General features: G+C 36.4%; 1 long non-coding RNA gene and 2 pseudogenes across 1 annotated transcript; all 3 read right to left on the minus strand.

The window, feature by feature from the left end:
* Window positions 1–6,960: 6,960 nt before the first annotated feature.
* On the minus strand, window positions 6,961–10,214 carry LOC140522489 (bromodomain testis-specific protein-like; annotated as a pseudogene).
* Window positions 10,158–14,985, minus strand: LOC140522490 (bromodomain testis-specific protein-like; annotated as a pseudogene).
* Window positions 14,986–18,226: 3,241 nt separating this feature from the next.
* On the minus strand, window positions 18,227–24,773 carry LOC140523407 (uncharacterized). Its single transcript, XR_011973392.1, has 3 exons — window positions 24,613–24,773; window positions 23,682–24,475; window positions 18,227–18,411 (listed from the first exon to the last, which is right to left on the minus strand). It is a non-coding gene; the product is annotated as an uncharacterized lncRNA (long non-coding RNA).
* Between the last annotated feature and the right edge of the window lie 1,948 nt (window positions 24,774–26,721).

A 26,721-nucleotide genomic window follows, 5' to 3' on the forward strand; every position in this document is an offset into this window, starting at 1 on the left:
AATCATAACTTCTTTTGATGTTTAGTGACTTCAGAAGAAAGATGGAAGAAAAGGGGACTCTAGAAGGTATGCTGAAAAACATAACTCACGTTTGAGAAATGAAAGAGAACAAAGGCTTTTACGATGATTTAGAATATTTCTCTGTCTGCATGTCTCTTCTGATGATTTTTTTCCAGAAGAATTTGAAGGTAACTACCCAAAGCAAAACAAAACCACACACAAAGAAGAAATGAAATTGGTTATTATGAGAAAAGAAAAGATTGGTTCCTGGAAATGACATCAGAATCAGCTAACTACAGTCTGAATATAGACTAGTTTGTTTTTTTTTTTAATGGCAAAAATAAACTTCTATTCATAAGGGAATTATATGGTGATATAGATGCCCCAGCATCTATGGTGGTCCAAGCCATGAACAGAGAGCAAGTAAGACCATTGAGTAATATTGAGTACACCCATTTTCATAGATATAGTTGCAGAGAACAGAAGGGTGAAACAAATTGTTGATTAAGGAGCTGCAGAAGTAAGAACACATGTATAGATCTTACGCCACACGATTCAATGAAATAAAATGAAGTGAAGGTGAGCTGATTGGCAAAGGGAAGGAGTAATTATAATTCCTATCTATGTACAAGTGAAACAAAGTGGTCAACTGTGGCTTAATAAGGAGACTTTCTCATGAAAAGTTTTCCTAAAAATTGCAAAACTATCTGTTTTCAAAGTGAACGTTTTAATTAAAACTTCACAATGAAGACATGTTTATTAACTTTTATTCATGTTTCCTTATCATAACTAAATCACTCAGATTACAAGCCTTTGACCCAAAATGCTTAATCATTTCATCTTCCCTGAGTGATTAACACATTCAATACATATATTTTTAAGGCATTTTAGTAGTGTATTTAAAAAAAATGAAACATTTGCTGTATTGAATGTTGACTGCATTACATTTATCATGTTGGCTCTGGGAGGTCCTTAGAATTAGGCACGTTTTATAAAGGGAGAGAAAGATGCCATAGATATGCAATACCTTTTAAGTTTCTAATCTTAGTTGAAGAAAATACGCATACAAATAGAAACTAATAACTAAATTAGGATGTAATTCTTTATATTATATGTGATGACTTTGCCAAAGATTTCTCTACAGTATTGAATAAAAAAGATGTGTTGATATGGGTATGGCTTTTTGTGTTTATATAGATGTTGAAGACGTTCTAAAAAAAAGCAGAAGGATCACAGAAAGACTGTGTTTTAAGTGTTAAGATGCCAGTACCATGGGAAAACAATCAGAGGAGATAAAACTCATGTCTAAGAACTGGTTAATGAGGAAACAGAATTCATTTTAAAGAATATGAGCGGCACTAGTCACGGGTACATAAAATGTGTTCATTTATGTATGGCTACAACTGAGGACGTAACAGATGGCATAGGATAGTTGATCCATAAAAACATAAGTACATTTGCCTGCATAAAATTTAAGTATCTGGCAATTGTTCTTCCAGTAGAGGTGTTACCTCCGCAAATTTGCATGGAGTGTTTCTTGTGTTAAGAAGAACACCACGGGATTAATCCCATCCACTGTAATCTCCAATTGTAGTGATCTCTCCCTTTTATAAATACTTATGTGTATATCATTCCCTCAATAGTTGTTTATGTGTTATCTTATATTAAAAATGAAATTCCTCTATTTTGCATTGGCTTCCTATTGAGGCTACAGATTCTTCAAGGAGAAAGGGCATGTCTTACACAAAGCCTTTGCAACCTATTGAGGACCTACTATAGTGCAATTAGCATAATTAACATGCACTAGTTGATGATGTAAGTTTTGAACAAGGAAGAAGCTGTAATTTGACTGAAAGCTGACATACTGAAAACTTGCATGCTCTGGGACATTAGACGAAAAAGGGTGCCAGTTTTCCCTGATCACAAATAAAATGAGGCAATTTGTACTGACAAAGATGGACTATAACTTATTGCTTCCTTGCTTTACCTTCGAGGGCTCGGTCCACACCTAGTTTTTGACTGCAGCCTGAAGCCAAAAGCTTTGGAAGGTTAATATTTCCATCAATGTGCTCCTAAAAGAAGGAGGGAAATGAAGACAATGAGTGATAGGGGAGTTAAATGGAAAACAAAACTTATTTCTTTGCTATACTGATTTCTGAAACTTAGAAAAATTTCTGAAACATGAAAATGCAAAAGAAAAAAGTTTCCATAGGAATGAGACTGACCCTCACAATAATTTCTTAGTTAAGACAAGTAAACTGAAATGAACCAGGTGAAGAGAACACTTTTTTAAAATTAGGAAGTGCTTATGAAAATGTGGGAGGCCGTGATTAGTTTTACATAATTGGGAATGGTCAGTCACTATGTTTTTGGAGCAGAGACAGTAGCATTTATTAAGTGTCTAATATATGCCTAAAATAAAGGCCACAAAGCTAAGAGATTTACAATTATTATCTCTTTTGATTCTTACACCAATCCTGGGAAACAGCTGTTGTTATTATCCCCCAAATGAGAAAGATTAAATGACTTGTATCACACAGATAGCATCTGAGGCAACATTTGATATCAGATCTTTCTAACCCCAGGCTCAACTTTCTATCCATAATTCCTTCAAAGTACCTCTAAGTGGAAAAGAATCTCATCCTCAAAAATTCTGTTTTTGACCACATTGGCTTAAATTTCACTTACTTTATCACGTATGATGGGTACTAGGTTGAAAATATGTTTTGAAGAACATCGCTATTATCCACTTCCATACTTTTTTCGTTGGCATAATGATGAATAGCATACATAATTACATACAAATATGGGAAAGCAACCGAGAATGGAGAAATCTACTTGATGGTAATAAAGTGAACTCTTTAGGAAAATGTGACTGCAATGTTATTCTACGCTTAACTTTGCCTTCATTGTAACAATTTCCAAAAATAATAATAGTAACAATACAATAATTATATATGGAATATGTATTTTGCCATTGAGGGCTCTGGGAAATTGAAAATTTGTTTAAAAAAATCAGACTAGAAAAACTCAAAGTGCTTTAGTCCAAATGTCACCTTGCAACAATTTTAATTTTAGCTTAACTTTCAACTCATGGCAAAATCCACAAATAAATCTTTCGTTTTCTTCTTCTTGTTCTTATTCTTCTACTGCTAGTACTACTGCTAATACTCGTACTCCTGCTACTAGAATTACTGCTACCACTACTATCACAACTACTCGTACTACTTTTACTACTACAATAATAAAATTACTTCTACTGCTGACATGCTGTGAAAAGGAATTCTTTCAAAAATGACAAAGTATAAGTAATCCCTGTCTTGTAGGAACATTTTTCTAGTTGAGTTACAAAGACTTAGAAAAAAGAAATGATAGTTTGATAACAGATGTGAACACCATAATGAATATACACTTAAATCCTAAATTATGTGCTATCTGATGACACGTGGAATTCAGGAGATTAAGAAGTCAAGACAGGTGAAAAGTCCAAAAAGGAGCCTGGGAAAACATTCAGTCAAAAGTCTCTTGAAGTTGAAGAGTAGAGTAGGAGGAGTTGTTGTAGTAGTGGTAGAGGTAGTAGTGGTAGTAGTAGTAGCAGCAACAGTAGTACTATTAGTACTAGTAGTAGGGGTAGCATTGGCAGTAGCATTAGTATTAGTAGTAGTAGTTTTCAGAACGTTTATAATATTGGTGAAAAAAGAGAAACATCATACTGAATATACTTTTCATTAATCAGGGACAAATTATTAATTGCGTAATTTGATTTTAGTTTTATTTTTTTCCTTCTGTAGTTTTTTCTGATCTTCATTATCAATTCGATAAAATGATGTGACTTGCTGTGAAACTACTGTCTGCAATTGATATTTGAGGGAAAGACGAAATTTTGTTGCAGGTATCTGACTTTAGCCTGATAGAAATATGTCCAAATAATTTCTATTACTGATTTCATAAAACAAGATTAGCTTCCAGAGTCTGCAATTTTGGACACTGTGCAAGATTAAGTGCCAAAGCAATAAAAAAAAATGGAGATAAATGAAAAAATTCTAGGGAAGCACAATTAAAAAATAAGATCAGTAACACCCAAAAGTTAATGCTACATGCATAAACATAATCCTTTTGAACAGAATTACTGTCCTCAATTTTACAGAAAAGTGGTGGTTCGTGTTTGGAATTTCACTAAAAATATGATACAATCTTTAGTGTTTCAAAAGTTAGTTCAGAGCAGTCTGAGTTGCAACTACTCGGATTGTTCAGCATGTTTACATTCTTGTAAAACATGTAATGGTAATATGCTCTAGTATCTCAAAAGAGATGTCTGATTTGAATTGTGATATTATTCCTAGCATGACATTGTAGAATTTTTCTTAAGTTTTAGCACTTCAAATAATTTATTCCATTACAGTATTAAAATGGAACATTAGGAATATTGTTAGAACAATAAATTTATCAGTACTTCTGCATTAATGATTTCCCCTATCAATATTTATTGTCAAAATTTCATGCAGTACATAATTTCTTTCAGCAAAGTGAGCCATCTAGCCTAAAAGATGATTTTAAAATTTTATTTGTATAATTTAATTTTTTATTTTATTTTTTATTTAAGATTATTGTCATTTCTTTATTTCATTACGCTTATTTTATTTCACTAATTTATTACATTCATATTAACTTAGAGACTATTATGTCATTATTTTCTTATCATATGTCATATTATTGGTTCTCATGCTCCTTTCTTACATAGCAGAATTTTTACAATAAAGTTAAAAATGTCTACCTGCTGAAAATTCAAATTCCTCAATTATTTTGATCAAAATTACTTTAACTTCCATTTCTGAAAGTTAAATGCTTATCAGATACATTATTTAAAGATCTACCTCTGCTCAGCTTTCTCATTTTCATATTTACATATTTGCTTTTTAAATTGGTTACATTCACTGATTTAACAATTTTTTTCTCTCTTCTATCACAAGAACTTCCTTTTTAGTATCAGCATAAACTCTATTGAAGAGATCAAGAAACTGTACCTGGGCAAGACTCAATAGCTTTTCTTGAAGGCTGACTGTCTTTTGGGTGTCTTCATGCTGTAGCTGAAGGAACATATTTGAACACTGAATTTGGGCACGTATTTCTTGGATAAGGTCGTTTTTGACAAGATGTATTTTTGCGTATTTTTTCCCAATATATTTATTTACTTTTAATCTTCAACATGCATTTCCACAAGATTGTGAGTTTTAAATTTTCTCCCCATCTCTCCCCTCCCCCACCCCCAAAACAGTGTACATTCTCATGACCCCTTCCCCCAGTCTCCCCTCCCTTGTATCACACCCCTTCCTTCCCATATCTCTATATTCTCTCTTTTCCAGTAGGGCAAGATACATTTCTATACCCCATACAGTTTTCTACACCCCATTACCTGCATTTCTTATTTCCCAGTTATGTGAAAAAACAATTCACAAGAGTCATTTCTAACACTCCTCAAAACTGATTGTTTGTAATTACTTCCTCCTCCCATTTACCCTCCCTTCTGTCATCTCCCAAATCCTACTTATCCCTTTCCCCCGTACTTTCCTGTAGTGTAAGATAAATTTTCATGCCAAATTGAGTTTGCATGTTCTTCCCTCTTTAAATCAAACGTGATGAGAGCAAGCTTCACTTTTTCCCTCTCACCTCTGCCTTACCTTAATTTTATTTATTTAGATATCATCCCTTCCTATTTAAGTCAATCTCTGCCCTCTCTCCCTCTCTCTCTCTCTTCTCTCTCTCTCTCTCTCTCTCTCTCTCTCTCTCTCTCTCTCTCTCTCTCTCTCTCACTCTCTCTCTCTCTCTCTCCCTCTCTCTCCATATATACATATATATTTACTTATGTGTGTGTGTGTATGTGTGTGTATAATCCCTTCCACTACCTAAATACTGAGAAGAGTTTCAAGAGTTACAAATATTATCATTCCGTGTAAGAATGTAAATATTTCAGGTTAGTATATAACTTATGATTTCTCTTCACTGTTTACCTTTTTATACTTCTCTTGATTCTTGTGTTTGAAAGTCTAATTTTCTATTCAGCTCTGGTCTTTTCGTCAAGAATGCTTGAAAGTCCTCGATTTCATTGAATGACCATTTTTTTCTCTTAAAGTGTTATATTCAGTTTCACTTCCTAGGTGATCTTTCAGTTTAGTCCTATTTTCTTTGACATCTGCAATATCATATTGCAAGCACCTTGATCCCGTAATGTAGAAGCTTCCAGATCCTGTGTTGTCCCCATTGTATTGCTGCAATACTCAAATTGATTCTTTCTGGCTGCTTGAAATATTTTCTCTTTGACCTGGGATCTCTGGAATTTGCCTGCAATATTCCTAGGTGGGTTTTTTTTTCAAGTCACTTTCAGGAAGTGATTGGTGGATTCCTTCAGTATTTATTTTGTCCACTGGTTCCACAATATCAGGGCAAGTTTCCTTGATAATTTCATGAAAGATGATGTCTAGGCTCTATTTCTGATCATGGCTTTCAGGTAGTTCCTTAATTTTTAAGTTGTCTCTCCTGGACCTGTTTTCCAGGTCAGTTGATTTTCCAGTGAGATATTTCACATTATCTTCTTTACTTTTCATTGTTTTGGTGGTGTTTTGTAATTTTTTGGTTTCTCATTAAGTCAATAGCTTCCATCTGCTCCTTTCTGATTTTTCAAGGACTATTTTCTTCAGTGAGATTTGGAACCTCCTTTTCCATTTCACTAATTGTGCTCTTTAAAGCATTCTTCTCCTCATTGGCTTTTTGGGCTTCTTTAGCCATTTGAGATAGTCTATTTTTAAAGGTGCTAAATTTTTCAGTATTTTTTTGGTTGTCTTTTCGCAAGCTGTTGACTCGTTTTTCATGATGTTCTTGCATTACGCTCATAACACTTCCCAATTTTCCTCCACCTCTCTTAGCTGATTTTGAAAATCATTTTTGACCTTTTATATGGCCTGAGACCACTGCATATGTATTTTAGAGGTTTAGGATGTAGAAGACTTGACTTCCCTTGATGGTATGCATTGTTCTTCCTCATCCAAAGAATGGAAGAAATACCCGTTCACAAAGAAAATAGTCTTTTATACTCATGGTTTTTCCCTTGTTTGAACTTTTCCCCAGCCAGTTTCTTGACTTTTGAATCCTTTTTCAAGAGGAGGGTCTACTCTGGTTACATGTAAGTTCTCAGTTCCTGCGAGGTGGCAAAAACAAGGGGGAGGGATTGATTCCTCTCCTGGCCTCTGGTCGGGTCAGTGAGCAGTATTCCCTCTACAGAGACTCCACTAGCTCCACCACACCAGCTACCATTCCTTCTAACCCCAAGGTCCCCACTCAGGATTGAGATCCACATCAGTTTCTCAATTCACCCAGGGGTTTAGGCCAGGGCTCCAACAATGGAAGATGCAACTGCAAGGGTCCTGCACCTAGACTGCTGCATTCCCTTCTCACCCAAATGAAAGAGCTTTCTCACTGACCTTTGAAGCTGTCTTTGGCATTTGTGAGTTGAGGAATATGGGACCTGCAGCTGCTGCTGGTGCTTTCTTGAGGCCTGCTCCAGTCTTGTCCCTGTCACTGTGCTACCTATTCTGTGGTTCACTCTGCACAGCATGACAGACCTTTTCTGTGGACTTCAAGGCTATTCAGGGCTGGAAATCTCTTTCAATCTGACATTTTGTGGCTTGTGCTGCTCTCGAGTTTGTTTAGATTTAATTTTTACACGTATCTAATGGGCTGTGGGAGGAGAGTGCTAGAGGTGCGTGCTTCTACTCCAGCATCTTGACCATGCCCCTTTGACAACGCATTTGATCGGTTCATCCTTTTCCTGTCAATTGTGTTTTCAAATTCCTTTTGCCTTCTGTTTTGCATGGTGTAATTCTCTCTGTATGCTTTCTCAAATGAATGTCTTTTTTCTGAGGGAATCATGTACATGGTACACCTCTTTTTCTAACCTAGTGGTTATGTTCACCTTTAGAGAGCTCTTAACAAAGGGAACCACGGTTTTCTCTTAGGCTAGAAAAGTCATGACTTAGTTTGTGTTGTAAACGAAGCTATTCTTCACGTTGTCCCTGAAAGGAATGTTCAAGAGCTCTCTCTGATGTCCCATTTGGCTCATGAGCATGAAGAGCAAAAATCAGAAGGGAACAGTATGATGCAGTTTCTTTCTCTAGACTGCTGTCCTTCCCTTTGCATTGTTTAATTTAGAGTTCAGCGCTGCATTCCCAGTTGTCAGAACTTTTATTTTTTCCACCCTAGTGGAATATGAATTTAATTAATGCTTCTTTATTCAGTTGTAATTCCTTTTGAAGTTCATCATTCTTTGCTTTTAAAACTTCAATGTCTTCTACATATTGATTTTATTTTTCCTGATCCTTAATTGTTTCTGCGTCTACATCCACTTTGAACATGGCAAATTCATCCTGTATGATTCCATTTTTATCCAAAAGATATTTTTCTTTTTCATTCCTAACAGGAACCCAAACATAATAAACAGAAAATATGTTAGTGAAAATAAATTCATGAATTATGAGTTTTGCTTAGAAATTCAAAATCAACCCCAGGAGGCCAAGATGGATAGTGTTTTCGGTAAACTGAGGAAGTTTCTTCTATTTCACATTTCTGTCAGACTCAATTTTCCTAAAGAACAGGTCTTAAAAGTGCTTCATCAGTCAGAAAATATGGACTGTAATTTTAAGCCCACAAAGCTGTCTGCTTTCGGTATATTTGATTTCTTTTGCACTATCCATTCTATCCCACACGGATTAGTCACGATGTTACAATAAAAATAGCAAAACCTAATTATTTATGTGGGCCTTCTACGGTTTTTCAAAAGTACTTTCAAAACATCATGTCACCTAAAACTTTGATGAACCTTTTGAGAGACATATTTGTAGTCATCCTCCCCATTTTGCTGATGAGGATTTATGACTGAAGTATCCCACACCAGAGACAACATTTTTTAGGCTTGCTTACCATGAGGAACCAGATGATAGTCACAGTCACTATGAAGTGACATGCCTTTAGCGACCCTTTATTATTGTGATAAGTTGATGGAGATCTCACATTTTCAAACTTTTTATTAAGCAATCGTCTCTGTTTTCATCAACTATTAATTATCTCTGGGACATTACCAGTCTATGAGAGACTTATACAAGTTCACATACTTGAAGGTGGGAGGGAAAGATTGGGATGGAAAGCAAGGCAAATGGACCTGGAAGTACAAATCACACCTTCCTGTTGGATGCAACAAATACTCCATAAAGAGAACAGTTCTGGTCTTTCAAGGAACAGGTGTGCCACCTACACAGAGAGATGGAAAAGGGACACTAACCTGAACGTGAATCCCTGCTATCAGAAGAGCTCGAGTTGCTGCTGCTGCTACCCCAGCCTGAGGAGCTGCTGCCACCGCCGTCACTGCTGCTGCTCTTCTGGCTCAACCTTGTGCCCCGCACTCCCCCGCCCCCGCATGTCCTTGGACACTTGTGTTTTCACAGTGTGAGATTTCCTGGGTCTCTTTCCCACACCATAACGTATTTTTCTATTTCTCTCAGGATTTATGCTTTTAGTGTTTCAAAATCAATTTCTATGTCATCAGAATTAGAATTCAGTAAAGATGGCTCTCCTAACTCTGTTATATGGACGACTCACACAAGTTTATCTCTGCGGCGTTTGTTGATAGCCAAGCTTAACTGCCTTTTTTCATCATAGTTCCTAGGCTTAGCATTATCTTCCTCCGCAGATTTATTGCCAACATTTGTTCCTTGAAATGTTTGGCAGGCTATTTTTCAGCTTTTTCTGTAGTTGTTTGCTTAATTTTTTTTCCTCTCACTTTCATCTTTATTGATACATTTTTTTTTTGTTTCTTTCTGCTTCTCTCTTTTAGATCTTTTATTCTTTTTCTTCAGCTTTTGGTAAGGTCCTTCAGACAGAACTTGCAGGTGTTGATGAACACATTTAAGCTGCTCCTGCAGTTTTTCACTCTCTCATCAGGAGACTCTCCAAAAGAGTTGTCTTCAAAGGAAGCATCTGCTGGGGATGGAAGCTCAATTCCAGGTGGACAGTCTCGGGCGGGTAAAGGTGGGAACTTCTAAATCTTAGAGTTCTCACGAGACCCCCCAGGAAACGACTGGGAATCGAGGTGAACCGAGCTATCTCGTGTATTTCCGCCTCTTCCCGTGAGAAACGTGATGGGAGAGAGCTCTCCCCGCCCTCGACATTGTTCCAGATCTGGGCACACTATTGTTATCTAACAGCCCGGAATTCAGAAGAAAACTATGCTGCTAGAGGGTTTAAGTAGGATCAGGAAAGCCTGAAAGCTCTCTTGGGCGGAGGGGCACGGAGTGGTGAGGACAACAAGGCTCAGCTTTTCCTCTCTCTTCTCTCCCCTCCCCCTCTCTCCCCACTTATACTTCTACTTCCAATCTCTTATTGTAAGATCTTTGCCTCCTTGGGAGATTCTTCGTTCCCTCCTAAGGAAGAATTCCCCTGCACTTGTAACTAGACCCTGAAATAAAGCTCAACCCTTGTTCGACTCTGGAACGTCCTTTCTCTCATACGAGCATCCGGTTTGGCCAACCGAAGACCTCGGGATAGAGGTAAGAAGACTCGGGTAGCCCTCAGGCCTCTAGGCCTGGCAAGCATCACTGCTACTTTCTCTACAGAATGCTTTGGTGACATCCTTTTCTATATAGCACATAGACATTCTTGCAATGGGTTCATCTGTGATCTTGGAAACTGAATCTCAAAAACATCTGAAGTGTTCTTGCCATCACTACCACCTCAAGATCTGGTGGGTTATACTTGCAGCAATTCATAAACATTAACTGAACATCTGCAGCAAATTCACGTGCATCCTTACATTTCTGGTTATACCTTTTTCTTTAGTTGTGCCAAGGTCCATTGGATTTTTGACAACATCATTGTACTTATGGAGTCCTAGAGCAGTACTAGCAACAGGCTTATGGAAAGGTCAAGTATATGCTACTTCGTCCTTTGAAAACATTTCTTCAAGAATTTCATTACGGTATTTTAATTACTCAGTTAATTTAACATGTTCCCAACTCTATATTTTTGCTGAGAATCTGGTATGATATTCTTGACAACTTTTTCTATTACAAGTGGTATTTTAGCAGATTTGTGCTCAACCAGGCTTGATGAAGATTCACTACTTGCTGTATCTATCCACGTTATACAGGTTGTAGTATCTGCTTTCCTTTTCACACCCCTTTTCACTTATGTTACAGCTTGTGTGTTATAGCTTGGTGGAGCTAGTTTAGCAATGTGCAATGCAGAAAGTAACGTCTGAGGACATAGAGGAGATGGAATCACTTGCTGTTTAGCTATCTTTTCTGATGCCTTAGGGAATGGTTTTTCTTTCATAGTGGAAACTCCTGAAGATTGTTGAGTACCTTTTCATTTTTTTTCCTTTCCACCTGCCACTAGTTGTTCTGAAGGCATTTGAGACAGTTTTTGCAGAAACAGTTTCTCTAAGACTTGTGTCATTAGAACAATGTCATCACCTGGCTTGCAAAACAATTGCAAAACAATATTTTCAAGTCTTCTATACATTCTGAGGCTTCCGCATAGTATTTATGTTCCAAGAGCTTTAGGAGGCTGTAATAATCTGGGAGAGTGAGCTTGGCCGCATCCACAGTCTGCTGGAAGGGTAAAGAGAAACTGTGCTGCCATAGAGCCTTCAGGACAACCTTCTGCAGTTACTGCAGTTGGTTTGTGAGGAGGACAGTCTTTCTGGCATTTATGTACTCTGGTGGAAGGGGGTTGCCAATAGCCATCTGTTGGCTTGACAGAGATATTCTGAACAGCTTTTTCCTGATGGAGTGTTGTCTTCCATGTATTTGTATCGCCACTCACCCATCGGCGTTACTGCTCACTCGAAATGGTGACCAGCCTGAGTCATTTTGGAAGTAGTAGCTTCTATTTCTTTGTTCACTCATGGAGGCTTATTCAGAATTCCATCTTGCAAAGAACTGACACTCAGACCCTGCCTTTGTCTTTGAGTGTCATTTTGCTCTTCAACCTGGGCAGAACAATATTGTAAAGTTTTTCATCACTTTTTTCTTTAGAATTCTGCAGAGACATTTTAACTTTAACTGGAATATAGAATGTGAGAAAGGATGGAAAAGAGATAAAAATTCTAAGAAAAGGAGGCTATTGAAAACGAAAGGGAATAAGGATATCATTTCAAAATTGTAAGGGACCCTCAACAACTATTCAGTCCAATTCATATCCATTGCTAGGTGTGTAACAGAAGTGCAGTTTACTCTTTTAGAAATATAGATTGTGAGAGCAGAAAGGGATACTAGCGATGAGTTAGCACGTCATGGAATAAATGAGGAATCAGAGGCCTGAAACAGGAAGCCATTTGTTGAAAATCATGTGGATAGCAATGGACTGAGGTAGGACTCAAAATCTGGTAAAAGTCACAGTCAGACGCAGATTTTGGACAATTTGTGTATGTACACATGCATATGTTTCTGTGTACATATATATAGGGGAACAGATATACACATATACACATATGCATATATACATATATATGCATGTGTGTGTATAGATATATATATATATATATATATATAGATATATACATATATAATGTAGGTATTCGGCAATTGTTCTTCCAGCAGAGGTACTAACTTAGCAAATTTATATGGAATATTTTTGGCGTTGGAAACCAAGTAATGGATCAACATCACCTGCGCTAATCTCCAACTATAATAATCTCTCCTTTATATAAATACTTACAGGTATAGCATTTATTTAATACTTCTTTAAATTCTACCTTGTATAATAAATGAACTTCCTCTGTTTTGTATTGGCTTCCCAGTGAGATTGAAAATTCTTCAAGGTAAGAGGCCATGTCTTACACCAAGTCTTTGTAACCTGTTCAGAATCAATCATAGTACTATTTGCATAATTAACAGTCACTGGTTGATGAAATAAGTTTTGATGAAGAAAGTAACTATCATTTCACTGAAGTCTTACATAGTGAACATTTTCATCATCAGGAAAATTAGACAAGAAATGGTGCCACTTTCCCCTGAGTGTGAATTAAATGACCAATTTCATGTTGTCAGAGATGGACTCTAAATTGTTGCTTCCTTGCTATGCCTTCGCACCTAAGACCATATATGAAGGCAGATCTTTGAAAGTCTAGGTTCAAATCTCTATACAAAATTCCCCAATGTATCTCTGAAAATTCTCACCATCCAAAGTTCTCTTTTTGACTGCTTTGACATAGATTTTGCTTAGTTTTCCACGTATGATGGATACTAGGTTGAAACTGTGTTTTGAACGTTATCAGAAATATCTATTTCTATAATTTTGGGCTGGTATCATGATAAATAGCCTACTACATAATACATGTAACTGTGGGAAAGCAACTGATTATGGAGAAAGGCATTTTATAGTAATAAAAGGAGCAGGTTGTGAGACTTTGACTGCCATGTTATTCTACGATTAACTTCACATTCATCGTAACAATTTCTAATACTAAAAATGTTGAGAATGAAATAATTTTATACTGAATTTCTATTTTGCCACTGGGTCTCTGGGAAATTGAAAATGCATAAAAAATAAGACCAGAAAAACAAAAAAATGCTTTAGGCCCATTATTGCCTTAGAACAAATTTAATGTTGGGTAAACTTTCAATTCATGATAAAATCGACAAATAAACATTTACTTTCCTTGTTCTTATTTTTCTACTACTAGTACTACTACTGCTAGAACAACTACTACAACTTCTTTTACTGTTACAGTAATAACACTTACTTATACTGCCAACACTCTGGGAAAAGGAAGCTCTATTGAGTAAATGAAGAATAAATAATTCTTGTCCTCAAGGAACCACAATCTAGTTGAAAAAAACAGACTTAGAATCAGGACATGATAATTTGTTAACAGATGTGAACACCATAAGGCAATCAGTATAAAGTTAACCACTAAATTATGGTTTGTCCAAATCTAAGTGGAATTCAGGAGATTAAGAATTCAATAGGTATGAAAAGTTCAAAAAGTGTTATGGCAAAAGAATCATACTTTTGTAATTCAAAGGCACCTTGAAGTGAAGAGTAGATAGGTTTTAGATAGGTATACTAAATAGGGAAGTGTAACTAAGTGAGAAGAAGAGGGTGCTGAACGTATGGAGCTGGAAATCAGCATGGTGAGGTCACTTTGATTAAGGTAGAAGATAATAATGAGATTCTCTACCTAATTACTTCCATTCTCAATGGCATTTTGCATGTGTAGTTTATATATTTAGAAATTTTGACGAAATGACATTTTGCTTTTATTCAAGGAGTAGTTCGAAGAGAAGGAGACAAATAATTTCTACTTCACAGTGCTGTTTGGGGGAATAAATCAGGAAATAAATGTAAAGGTCTTTCTAAATATGAAGTATGATAGAAATGATTTACTTATTATTGGCAGTTGGAAAAACACCTGATTCTTTGTGTAAGGCTAGAAAAACAAAATTGGCAACCACATAAAGAGTGAATGCCGTGAAATGATTAAATATTGGGTGGGGCTAGGATGGAGGAGTAGGAAGATGCATATACTTTAGCACTTCCCCTACAGCCCACAAAATAACGGTAAAAAGGTCTCTCCACAAAGTGTAGAGCAACAGAAGTCTCAGAACAACAGAGCAAAAGAGGTTTCCAGTCAAAGGCAACCTGCAGGCTTACAGGAAAGGTCTATCTCACAGGACGCTGAGCAGAGCAGAGCTCAACCCTGGCCACGCGGCACTGGGAGGAAGAGGACCTGAAGAGACCTCTGGGAAGAGCTCCTAACAGGGAGGATCCCACTTACTTCAACCCACAAGCAACACAGAAATCACCCAAAGTCAATGGGGGAGGGATTTCCCAGCTGGGGAGAGGTAAAGGGATTTCTTCAGCAATAGCCCAAAGTGATGGCAGAGGCCAGGAGCAGACACGGGAAGCCACAGAGGGTGGGAAGTAACCTGGGTCCATTGCTCAAGAAGCTCAACTGAAAGCCTCTGGCAGTAGGGAGCAGCTGATCTAAACGTCATCCCTGAGTGATAGTAAATGGCTGTGAAAGTGCCCCAAAAGGGGAACAAATGTAAGACCATCAAAGGTTACATTCTTGGTGACCAGCTGTCTCCTCCCATCGTTTCAGACAAGAAAGAACAAGACTTACTGTCACAGGAAGTTAAGACCTCTGCCTCCAGGGCCTCCAAACTGAACTTAAAGTAGACTCAGGCAATGGAAAAACTCGAAAAGCAAGGTAGCACCTGGTTCAAGGACAATCACAAAAATGCTGAGGAAAATAAAACCTTTATAAAGAGACTGACTCGATTGGGAAAAGAGGTCCAAAAAGCCAGGGAGGAGAAGGAGGCAATAAAAAGTTGAATTAGGCAAAAGAAGGAGAAGGTTCAAAAGCTCAGTGAGCAAAACAGTTCTCTGAAACAGAGAACTGAGTTCAGGGAAATGAATGAGTGTAAGATAAACCGAGCAGTTGGAAAACAAACAAAAAAGAGTTTGAAAAAATACAAGATAATGTGAAACACCTCAATGGAAACGCAAATAACCTGGAAAATAGATTCTGGGAAGACGATATAAAAATTATTGGACTACCTGAAAGCCATGATCAAAAAAGGAGCCTAGACATTATCTTCCATGAAATTATTGAGGAAAACAGTGCTGATATTCTAGAACGAGAGGACTAAATAAACATTGAAAGAATCCACCTACCACCTCCAGAAAAACACCCGAAAAGAGAAACTCCTAGGAAGATCATGGCAAATTTCAGAGATCCAAGGTCATGTAGGAAATTCAGCAATCAGCTAGAAAGAAAGAATTCGAGTGTTGTGGAAATACAATCAGGATAACACAAGATGTGTTAGCTTCATCATTAAGGGATTGAAGGGCTAGGAAAAGCATATTCTAGAAGTCAAAGGAACTGCGATTAAAACCAGGAATGAGCTACCCAGCAAAACTGAGTATAATACTTCAGGAGAACAAATGGTCATTCAGTGATATAGAGGACTTTGCAGCATTCATGTTGAAAAGACCTGAATTGTACAGAAAATTTGACTTTCAAACACAAAAATCAGGAGAAGCTTCAAAAGATAAACAGGAAAGAAAAGTCATAAAAAAACTCTCTAAATCTGAAGTGTTTATCTTCCTACTTGGAAGGAAATTATTTGTAACTCTTGAGACTATTCTCAGTGTTTGGGTAGGTGGAAGGATTGTATACACATGCACACATGCACACACACACACGCATTGACAAAGAGTACAGGCTGTGTTGAATCAGAAGAGAGGATATCTACAAAAATAATATATAGAAAAAACCGGAAGTGTGAGGGAGTAACATACTGGGAGGAGAAAGGAAGAAATGCAATGGGATGGGCTATAACTCATAAAGAGATAAAGAAAAATCTAGTTCAATGGAGGAGAAAAGGGAGAAGAGGACAGGGGGTAAGTGATGCTACTCTCACTACATTCGTCTAAAGGAGGGAAATTAAATGCTCACTCAAATTGGTATAAAAATCTCTGTTATACTAGAGGAATGTAGCGCAGGAGGCAACAAGAGGGGTGAGGGGAATGATAGAAGGGTGGGCAAATGGAAGAAGGGAATAACTAGAAATAAACACTTTTGGGAAGGAAGAAGGTTAAATGAAGGAATAAAACATAACGGGAAATAGAACAGGATACAGGGAAATATAGTTAGTATTAGAAAACATGATTATTATAGAAGTCTTCTTCAAAGCGGCCTGTATTTACTCTGTATTAAATTATTTGCCTTCTCAGGGGGATGAGTAGGGAGGGAGGGAGGGAGAGAAGGAGAGAGGGATGGAAAGAAGGTTGAATTCAAAGCAGTAGAAAGGAATGCTGATAATTTTTATTGCATATAACCCATAAACAGGTAACACAGGTAGTGAGGTACAGAAATTTATCTTGCCCTACAAGATAAGACAGAAGATGGGGAAAAGGGAAGGGTGTGGTGTGATGGAAGGGAGGGCTCATTGAGTGAAGGGGTAATCAGAATGCAGGGAATTAGTGGGTGGGGGGACGGGAGAGATAGGGAGAATAATTGGACATGTTACAAAGTGATGTTAAAGCACTTAACATTAAAACAATTGACAGAATTAATTACTGAGACTACACCAGAGACATCGTTAGATTGGGGAAATGCATTTTATTCTAAACCTCCTAGAGTCAGGTAACCTGGGGTAAAATGGGCATTGATGGAAAGGTTAAGGTTTGATTGGTAAATTTGTTTTTATGATCGTTATTTAAGTGGGAACTAAAACAGGTATAGAACGGCATGAAAGTCACTTAAGACTTCTCTCAAAAGATGTGCCTTAGCCAATGTGAAATTATAGTCATAACTGAAACCGTGGTCATTGCAACTTGCTATTTGAAGATGCTATGAGACTACTAAGTGACTGTTATTCTGAATCTAACTCCATATATGGATAGCAAAATAGTAATCTGAGCCTCCAATCCATGGTGCCATTAAGCCTGTATAGGAATTGAAAAAGGTGATCTCATGGGAAGGGTGGGAGAGCGGCTGTACAGCCTGGGCTGAGGTAGGATTCTCCTGACTCAATTTCCCCACTGATAGCTGGCAGACTCGAAGCCTCAGTGAATGCAAGTTGACAATCTATTCCTGCCTGAAACTGACAGGAATTTGGGGAGATTTGTTTTTCGCTGCAATGTCCTAACACTTAGTGGCAATTTCCTCTAGTCAAAAGGGTGGTAAGCCTAATACGAGATCAATTAAATTATAGCTTGTTGGTAGGGGAACATCCAAGGTCAAGTCTAAAATTAAGCTATTAGGCTTAGGAGTTCAGAACAACAACAGTAAGCTAAGGTCGTCTACTTCTTAGTAGGAATGTGGAGACAATTAGGACAAGGGCTTATGAAGTTAGCATACATAGTTATCATTAGTATCTCAGTTGGATACTGCTAAAAAAAATTACATTGCGGTCTACATTGTGAACACTTTAAAAGAGATATCACCCGACCAAAGGTGGGAATTGTTTTATGTGATATGAAATATGTTACAAATGAAAAATTAAAAAAAATTATTAAATATAATATAATTTAATATATTAAAATTCAAGTGTACAGTTGGTGGAGTTTTTATGTCTGGCTTTATGTGAGTGTAAATGACAGGCATAGTGTTCAGAAAATTTATAATATTGATGAAATAAAGGAAATAGCACACTCAACACACTTTCCGTTAACCAGTGAGAAATTACAGATTTTATGCATACATACATTACTTTTCCTTTGATCTAATTTCTTCTGTAGTTTTTTCTTATTTTCAAAATCAGTTCGATAAAATGATGCAACTTGTGAAACTACTGTCATGGAATGATATCACAAAGAATCAGCAAGTTCTTGTTGAAGCTTTCTTACTGTAACCTGAGTGAAATATTTCCAAATTATTTCTGTTCATGATTCCATGACATGATATTAGCTCATAAAAATACGAATACACTTTTAAAATGTACAGAAATTAATATTTTCTCTTTCAACTTAACTTCATTTATATATTCATAATTACCATAGATTTACAGCTAGAGATATCTTAAGGACTATTTAATACAAGCACCTCATTTTGCCAACATGAAAACTGAAGCCCAACGAAGTTAAATGAATTGCTCACGGTCCTAAAGGCAGTCATTGAGAGAGAAAAGGATTGGAACTTGGCTCCTGAGACTACAAACCTCAATTAACTATACAACTTCACCTCCACTCAGCATGGATCAAATGCTGTCTTCTTCTTGCTCAGTGTACTCCCCATTAAGCAATGCATTCAACCTGATTTCCCCATCACCTCTTTCAGAGAAAAATTAAAAGACCTCCAAAGTTACCTAGAGACTAAACTCTTTTATCTGAAATTGACATGGAAGGTGATGTAATGGAGTGGGAATAATCAATAGTTTTTATATTTGATAGAAACATTAGGGGTTTCCCCTTCCCTTTTTCAGAAACGTGAACTACTTTCTTTCTCTGCCCCTGCCTTTACAATGAGGAAGACATGCATAAGAAAGGGATGCATTTTCGTTCCTCTCATAGTTTCCCCTTGAGAATGAACATAGGCGCTGATATCCTTATCAGGCTTAGTAAAAGCACTTGACAAGTATGTTTTAGTTTGCTCGCAGCCAAAACCGCAACATATATCCTTGTTAACTACCTTTCACATGTTCAACTCTCTTTGCCAAGCCTTCAAAGCAATTCTCTTATCCATTAGAATGGGAATTACACGTCTGGCTGTAGCCAATGGACAGAGAAAATGGAAACAATAAAAATAGTTTTCCCACTTATGTATACACAGTATATTGCAAGGTCAGTGTTTCTACATACTTAAGTATATTCATCCATATGCACATATCCATATGTCCAAATATGCACAGAAATACACAGTCACAAATGCATAGAGAGATATGCTACAAAATATCATCTTCACTTCACCATACAGTAAAGTATATGAATGCACCAATGAGTAAGAGAAAATGAAACCAAAAAATAAAAGGAACTAAAGCTTTTTTTTCTCTTATTAGATAATATTAAGTGCCTTGAAACACTAAATTTAAATAACGTCTAGTAAATTTTTGAAGGAAGCAGAAAGCAGAAAGATGGCAATAAAAACTTGTGAAAATAAAACTGACCTAATTAACTAAATTCATACAAGTAAACTGAATTGTAGTATGGAAGGACTGGATTCAAATTCATGACCACATATACTAAAAATAAAATTTAAAAATTTTTTTGTGACGTGTTTCCCCATTGAATTGATGATGAATCAGAGAGAATGAGAACTGCTAGTAGATTGTAAGGGGCAATGCATATTCAACAAATAAAAGGCAATGATTCTAGAAACTGCAATTTTGGACACTGAGCAAGGATAGTTATTAAAACAATAAAAAATACTGAGAAAAAAAAAAATTAGTAGGGATGCCCAAACAATTAAAAAATAAGTTTAGTGAGGACACCTCAGGGGCTGAATCTGCAGTTGCAACAGTGAGGCCTCAAACCCCTTGGCCCACAGGCACCAAAGGCCAGTGATGGGGTTCAATCAGCAGACCAGGAAGGGAGATGGCTTCCCCATAGCTCTGGCAGCAGGCAGTGGCCACAGATCTTGCACAGCAGCCCCTATGGTAGCTCCCTTGTTGGAGCGTAAAAACCCCTGGGGCCATTGAAGAGCTGAGTCTTGCCTCTGCCCTGGGTGGAGGCCCTGGGCTAGCTGCTCTTTGCTTCACACTGAATGGTGGCCCTGCCATCCAGCCTATCTGAAAATCAGCCCCAAGTGCTGACTTGGGAACTCGAGGCCAAGTGCCAGTGGAGAGGTATCTGCTAAGATTCTTGGCATAGAAATCCCTCTCTGCATCCAGACCAGGACACGCTTGATTGTGCCACTTTGGAGGAAGTGAAATCTCACAGATTCCCGGAGAATACCCTACTCTTGACAAAGGACCCAAAAGTCAAGTAACTGGTTGGGAAAATGCCCAAAAAAGGGAAAAAATATAAGACTGTAGAAGGTCACTTTCTTGGTGAGCAGATGTCTCCTCCCATACATTTGGATGAGGAAAAGCAATGCTTACCCTCAGGGAAAGACATAAAAGTCAAGGCTTCCGTATCCCAAACAACCAAAATAAATATTCAATGGGCTCAGGCCATGGAAGAGCTCAAAAAGGAATTTGAAAATCAAGTTAAAGGGGTGGAGGAAAAACTGGGAAGAGAGATGAGAGAGATGCAAGAAAAGCATGAAAAGCAGGCCAACACCTTGTTAAAGGAGACCCAAAAAAATGCTGAACAAAATAACACCTTCAAAAATAGGCTGACTCAATTGGCAAAAGAGTTTCAAAACGTCAATGAGGTGAAGAATGCTTTAAAAAGTAGAATTAGCTATATGGAAAAGGAGGTCCAAAAGCTCACTGAAGAAAATAGTCCTTTAAAAATTAGAATGGAACAGATGGAGGCTAATGACTTTATAAGAAAACAAGGAATCTCAAAACAAAACCAAAAGAATGAAAATATGGAAGATAATGTGAAATATCTCATGGGGAAAAACAACTGACCTGGAAAATAGATCCAGGGGAGACAATTTAAAAATTTTGGGATTACCTGAAAGCCATGATCATAAAAAGAGCCTAGACATCATCTCTCATGAAATTTTCACGGAAAACTGCCCTGAGATTCTAGAACCAGAGAGCAAAATAAATATTGAAAGAATCCACGGATCACCACCTGAAAGAGATCCAAAAAGAGAAACTCCTAGGAACATTGTGGCCAAATTTCAGAGTTCCCAGGTCAAGGAGAAAATCTTGCAAGCAGCTAGAAAGAAACAATTCAAGTACTGGGGAAATAAAATCAGGATAACAAAAGATCTAGCACCTTCCACATTAAGGGATCGAAGGTCATGGAATGTGATTATCCAGAAGTCAAAGAAACTAGGACTAAAACCAAGAATCACCTACCCAGCAAAACTGAGTATATTAGTTCAGGGGAAAAAATGGTCTTTCAATGAAATAGAGGACTTTCAAGTACTCTTGATGAAAAGACCAGAGCTGAAAAGAAAATTTGACTTTCAAACACAAGAACGAAGAGAAGCATGAAAAGGTAAACAGCAAAGAGAAGTCATATGGGACTTACTAAAATTGAAATGTTTACATTCCTACATGGAAAGATAATATTTGTAACTCTGCAAACTTTTCAGTATCTGAGTAGTTGGTAAGATTACACACCCACAGACACACACACACACACACACACAGCACAGAGTGAATTGAAGAGGATGGGATCATATCTTTAAAAAAAATGGAATTAAGTGGTGAGAGAGAAATACATTGGGAGGAGAAAGGGGGAAATGGAATGGGGAAAATTATCTGTCATAAAAGAGGAAAGCAAAAGACTTTTCAGTGGAGGGAAAAAGAGGGGAGGTGAGAGAAAAACATGAAGCTTACTCTCATCAATTCGACTAAAGGAAGGAATAAAATGCACACTCATTTTGGTATGAATACTGATCTTCAATACAGGAAAGTGGGGGAGAAGGAGATAAGCAGGGTGGGGGGGATGATGGAAGGGAGAGCATTGGGAGGAGGGAGCAATTTGAAGTCATCACTCTTGGGGAGCAACAGCATCCAAAGAGAGAATAGAAGCAATGGGGGGCAGGATAGGATGGAGGGAAATATAGTTAGTCTTACACAACACGACCATTATGGAAGTCATTTGCAAACTTACACAGACATGGCCTATATTGAATTGCTTGTTTCCCAAAGGGAATGGGTGAGGAGGGAGGGATGAAGAACAGTTGGAAGTCAAAGTTTTAGGAACAACTCTCAAGTATTGTTCTTACTATTAGGAAATAAGAAATACTGGTAATGGGGTATAACAAGTTATCTAGCCCTACAGTTCAAAAGAGAAGATCGGGACAAGGGAAGGAAGGGATGTTGGAAGAGAGGGTCGATCGGTAATAGGGGCAATTAGAGTGCTCAGTGAATTGGGGCGGGGGGAGGGGAGAAATGGGGAGAAAATTTGGAACCCAAAATTTTGTGAAAATGAATGTTAAAAGCTAAATAAATAAATTTTTAAAAAATCCAAAAAAAAAGTAAATATGTACTGGTTGACTTTGTAGCTGCAAAAAAAAAAATAAGTTTATTAACACAAAAAATATTAATGCTTAGTGCATAATTATATTCCTTTTAATAGAAATACTGTCCTAAATTTTAAAGAAAAGTAGAGACTAGTCATTGGAATTCCACTAAAAATATGATTCACTCTTCAATGTTTCTAAAACTAGTTCAAAGGAGTATGAAGAAAAACTCGTCAGACTGATAAATATTTTAAAAATCTTATGAAAAGGGTAACGGTAATACTCACGAGTATCTCAAGGGAGATATGTGATTTTAATTGCTACATTATTCCTAGCAAAATTTTGTAGGATTCTTCAGAAGTTTTAGCATTTCAAATAATTTATTGTATTTCATTAAGAAAATGGAATATTTGGAAAGGAATGAGAATAATAAATTAATCAATATCTATGCACAAGAGATAACACTATCTATGCTAATGAAAAGAAAATTTCATTGACTATACAATTTCTTTAAGCAAAGTGAGTCATCTTACCTAAAAGATGATACTGACACTTTATTTTTTTATTTTGTTTTTATACTTTTATGTATTTATTTTTATTTATTTCTACATAAATATTTTCTTTATGAAAATTTATTTCTATTTAATAAAAATTTTAATTTGATATGTTAAGCATTTACTTTTATGAACTTAATTACCTGTATTTTACTGTATTACATTTCATTACTATTATTAAATTCACACTTACTTATGCATTTTTATGGTATTATTTTATCATACTATTGCTTCTCATTCTTCTTTCTTACAATTCAAAATTTTGACAATAAAAGTTAATAATATTGCGTGCCTGCTGAAAATTCAATGCTTAAATTATCTTCATCAAATCAATTTTGACTTTCATTTCAAAAAGTTAAATGTTTACCCAAGCAGAATTTTTAAAACCGTACCTCTCTTTCAGCCTTCACATTTTCATATATACACATTTGCTCTCTTAAGTACATACATTCACTGGTCAACACTTTACTTCTCTATTCTACCGTAAGAACTTGTTTTTCAGTGTCAGCACAAACTGTATTCAAGAGATCAATGAACAGTACCTGGGATTCACTCAAGAACTTTTCTTTAGTCATGGTTTTCTTTTGGGTGTCTTCAAGCTGTTGCTGAAACAACATATTTTCAATCTGGATTTGTGCTAATCTTTCTTGGATAGATTCCCATTTGATAATGTAACTGTTCACTTTCCCCTTTTTCAGTTGATTTGTGTGTTGAAGTTCCTTTTCTTCTGTTGGGCAAGGTTTAATTCTCTCTGTATGCTTTTTAAATGGGTGTCTTTTCCCTGAGGCAATCGTGCACCAGACAGCTAATTCTCTAAACTATTGGTTTTTCTTTCAGCTTTAGACAGCTCATGAGGAAGGACACCATTGTTCTCTCTTAAGCTAGGGGTGTCATGATAGCTTGTGTTGTAAACAAAGCCACTCATCTCATTCTCCCTGAAAGGAATGTTCATGGGCTAGTTTGATGACTCACTTTGCTCATGATCGAGAACAGCAGAAATCGCATGGGAACTTCATGATGCAATTACTCTCTCTACTCTGTCTCTGTTTTGCATTGTTCAATTTAAAGTTCAGCACTGCATTTTCAGTCGTCAGATCATGTACTTTTCCACTGCACTGGAATGTAATTTTTCTTAAGACTTCTGCATTCAGTTGTAATTCTTTTGAAGCTCCTCAATCTTTTCTTTTCAAACTTTTATATCTTCCATACAATGACATTCTTTTTCTTCATCCTTAATTATTACTGTGTCTAGTTCGAGTTTGAGCTTGGCAACTTCGTCGTGTAGGATTAGATTTTTATTCAACAGACATTTTTCTTTCTCATTGCCGTTAGGAATCTAAATATAACAAACAGAAAAAAAATGTTACTCAAAACAAAATTATGTATTCTGATTTTCCTTAGTAATTCAAAATAAATGCCAAGGTGCCAAGAAGCAGAGTTTCCTCAGAAAAAATTAAATTAAGGGAGTTTCACCTATTTCACATTTCTGTCCAACTCAGTTTTCAAAAAGAACAGGTCTTAAAAGTGCTTCATCAATCTGAAGATATGAAGTAAACTTCTAGTCCCACGAAGCTGCCTTTCAGCATATTTTATTTCCTTTGCTCTATCCATTCTATTCCAAACTGGATAGTCAAAGCGCTACAATAAAAATAAAAATACTTAATATTTACACGTTGCCTTTTTATATTAAATTATTTTTTTGTTTTCCGTGTTCTAGAATCACTTCCATATAGCTTAGATGTTTTCCCTTTCCTTCTCCTCCATCACCTCTCTCTACACACACCCTCCCTGATTCTGTGTACAATCTTATATAGGTTCTACACGTACATTCCTATTAAACACATTTTCCTGTTTTTCACGTTGCAGAGAACAATTAAAATGAATGGGAGAAACCATAAAACAAAACATAATCCAAAGGAAAATGGTCTGCTTCATTCTGTTATCCAGTTCAGTATTTCTGTCTCAGGATGTGCAAGGCGGTTTGCCTCCAGAGGCCATTCAGAATCTTTTAGGTACTTGCATGGCAATGAATTACTAAGTGTACCAGAAAAATTCATTGCACACTGTGGTTTTTTCTGTGTACAGAGTTTTCCTGGTTCTACTCCTATCACTAATCATCACTTCTAATAAATCCTTTCAGGCCTGTGTGAAGTCTTCATGCCACGTTGCCTTTTAAGGTATTTTAGAAAGTTCTTCCAATATATTATCACGGCTAAAATTTGCAACACACTTAAGAAGGAAATATTTAGATTATTCTCCCCATTTTACACATCAGGACTTAGGGTAGGAGATATTACTGAATAACCTGCCCATTGTCACACTCAGTACGTAGTAGTAGCAGTGTTTCAAACCACGTCTCTTCAAACTCCAAATCAAACATGCTGTTGCAATAGCTAATTCCTCTTAGGAGCTGAAGACAAGCATTTGTCCTACGTTTAGAATCATTGTCTTGGTACAATTATATTATCTCCAGAACAATGAAGTGATAAGTCATAAATTTCTTAGTGGAAGTCCTCAGAAAATTCTCTTTGCTGATAGCGGTAGCGTTTTCACAGCAACACTGATTTAAATCTTTTAGAAGTTGTTAAGTCAAAACCTCTCATTTTCGGGATGGAAAAAGTGAGACCTGCAGTGTGTTCTCCTAGTGATGGTAACCTACCCTTCACCATCATATTTTAAAAGAATGATGAAAGCATTACTGAGGCCAAAGTGTAAAAAGCGCATATTGCACTCCTATCATAGTAAAACTGGTCCAGGAGCATTGTTCCCCATTCAGGACTGGTGGAAAGAGTTACATCAAAAAGCTTATAAGCTCCATGCTGTGACATCCTTTCTGGAAGTGTAGCAGGAGGGTATGAGGAGGTTTCAGCTGAGTTAAAAGGAGCACCCCAGGGCACCATTAACCAAGGATTACTCGGGGCCACCAACACAAATGATTTCCTTCAAACAACTTTTGAAGAAAATATGAAAATGCAAAACTGTAAACTTAGAATTTGATGAATATGTATTCCTATCATTGTGAGCAATGTTGAATTACAATGAATGTAGGAATTCAGGTCACAGATAAAGCCAGAAGTCAGAAATCTAAGAAAAGCTTTTCTGTGGCAAATATTTTTTACTTCTCTTTCATGGGACATGAATGAGACAACAAAGTGAAATAGAGCAAATTAATAATATATATATATGTGTGTGTGTGTATATATATACATATATATGTATGTATATATATTATATATTATTATATTATATATAATTATATATATTATTATATATTATTAATTTGCTCTATTTTTATATATTTGCTCTCTCTGTATATATATATATATATATATATATATAATATATATATATTATATATATATATATAATATATATATATATATATATATATATATATATATATATATATATATATATATATATATATATATATATATATATATATATATATAGTAACCCTTAATCTCTCTCGTGAAAAGTACAAAGAGATGAATCGCTTAATCAAGGAATAAAAATGGTTTGTTTTGGAGGTGTCACTTTCTACCTCTTTGCATTCCTTTCTCCCACTAATTTAGGGGTGAA

The sequence above is a fragment of the Notamacropus eugenii genome, chromosome 2 (genome assembly GCF_028372415.1).
Source record: "Notamacropus eugenii isolate mMacEug1 chromosome 2, mMacEug1.pri_v2, whole genome shotgun sequence".
NCBI classification, from domain to species: Eukaryota; Metazoa; Chordata; class Mammalia; order Diprotodontia; family Macropodidae; genus Notamacropus; species Notamacropus eugenii.